We start from the raw sequence: 1,818 nt of genomic DNA, 5'->3' as shown, positions 1-1,818 counted from the left end.
GGGGGGGGGGGGGGGGGGGGGGGGGGGGGGGGGGGGGGGGGGGGGGGGGGGGGGGGGGGGGGGGGGGGGGGGGGGGGGGGGGGGGGGGGGGGGGGGGAGAATTTAAATATCTTGTCAGTGAAAAAGTTTTATTTTCAAATGCAAAGAAAAGCAGCATAAATGTGAATTTTAAATGCCTCCATAGGAGGCTACTCCTTACAGCCATGTACTATTAATAGTCAAAATGAATGAGATTTTCAGAACAAAGAAAGATAGTTTTCAAAGGGAGAAAAAGAAAGGTCTATTTTTTAAACCTGTAGTAGCCCATTTACAGGTTTCAAAGCAACCTTCTTATTCCAGACACCCATCTGGAGAGCTGGAGAGAAGAATGTAGTCACAGAGGGAAACGAGTAGGGTAAACTATACAGGGAACAGCTGAAATCAGTTTTCTGCACTACCCCTGATTAGCTATTTTCCAGTTCTAAGAGCCTGAAGCAAAAAGAACTAAAACAGCTATAAACAATGGATGCTTTGAAATAGGTTACTTTACATGTCATGCAAAAGATGCACCACATGTCAGCAGTAAATGTCCAGGCAGAGGGTCAGCTGGAAGTGGAACCATCCTTGGGGGAGGGGAGGGGAGGCAGGAAAGGAGTGGCAGCGCTGTAGTGCTCTGTCTCAGAGGGGCTGAGGCTCTTCTTCAGTTCAGAGCCTCTGGCCTCAGGGTGAGCATGTTTGGATTTAAGCCAAAAGAGGGCTGGGAGGTGGGGTGAGGAGTAGGTTTCTGACTGGAAGGACAAGAGCACATAGTGCGGTGTGACAGCCATCACAGTTATGTCTGTGGAGGGCAAGAGGGGAGGGGCTGGGGCTGGGGGAGGGACAGGGACCCCTGCGAGGATCTGGCTGATATGTTCCCAGGATCCACTGGACCTAGAGTCCTAGGCGTCCCTCCTGGAAATTGAACAGAAGTGTTAAAATCATGGGACATGTGGGAAATGAAGGTGGGGATGACAGCAGCCATATTCTTTTCTGGGTAAGCAGAGGAAGAGATGTCTTTGGGAACAGAACCTGGAAGTTCCTCTTTCCTCTCTCCCCCAGCCATCTGCCTTGGGGAGAAAGAAGAGTAGAATGGAAAGCTTTGGTCCGAGATCAGAAAACTTTGGCTCCTCTTAGATGCACCTTCACTATGGGGATTGGTAGGGTTTGCTCACCAAGTAATTGACAGAATGAGTGTTTGGTGGAGGCTGGGGAGCTAGTTAACATCTTCTGGCCACTAGAGTTATTTTAGTAAGTGGTTATAATGCATAACGTGGTGCCCTAGTGATCTGAAAGAATTCCAGACTTGGTTTCTAGTAATGATTTATAGACTGGAAAAATCTGACCGATGAAGAAAGGTCACTTACTTTTTTTTATAAAAAGTACTAAAAATAGCTATAATGAATGTAAGAAAAAAATTGTATGTACACTGTTTGATCAGGCTTACAACTTTGTATTTTTCTTTTTTTTTTTTTTAGGCAAAAGAAAAACTTTGTAAGATGAAGGGAAAAGAGAAGATAACCAGCTAACAAGCTAAGTCATCAGCCTGAAAAAGTCATGAAGGAGAAGCGAGAGTAGAAAATTACATCTGAAGTCTACAAAAGAGGAATCCAGGGAAATAAAACAAACAAAAACAAACACACAAATATTTGAAAGATGTCTCCCAACAAATGCAAAGTTGAATATAATTTTAGAAAGTAAGCAGAAGCCTCCCAGGCATCTCTGGTTGAAAGATCTGAAAAATAGTCTTTAGTTGAAAAATTCTGCTCTGTGTCTATTGTTTCTTAAAAGACATTTTTATAA

General features: G+C 44.5%; 1 protein-coding gene across 1 annotated transcript in view; it reads right to left on the bottom strand.

Annotated features, from left to right (window-relative positions):
- The window catches only part of LOC103608329 (probable serine carboxypeptidase CPVL), a gene marked incomplete at its 3' end in the record, with an annotated part of 49,486 nt that overhangs the window by 20,183 nt on the left and 27,485 nt on the right, over positions 1 to 1,818 (bottom strand). The gene's annotated exons all lie outside the window — the stretch shown is intronic.

This window comes from Galeopterus variegatus, unplaced genomic scaffold (genome assembly GCF_000696425.1).
Source record: "Galeopterus variegatus unplaced genomic scaffold, G_variegatus-3.0.2 Scaffold8306, whole genome shotgun sequence".
NCBI classification, from domain to species: domain Eukaryota; kingdom Metazoa; phylum Chordata; class Mammalia; order Dermoptera; family Cynocephalidae; genus Galeopterus; species Galeopterus variegatus.
Note: the sequence above shows the minus strand (reverse complement) of the source record. Positions and strands in the feature narration are given on the sequence as shown.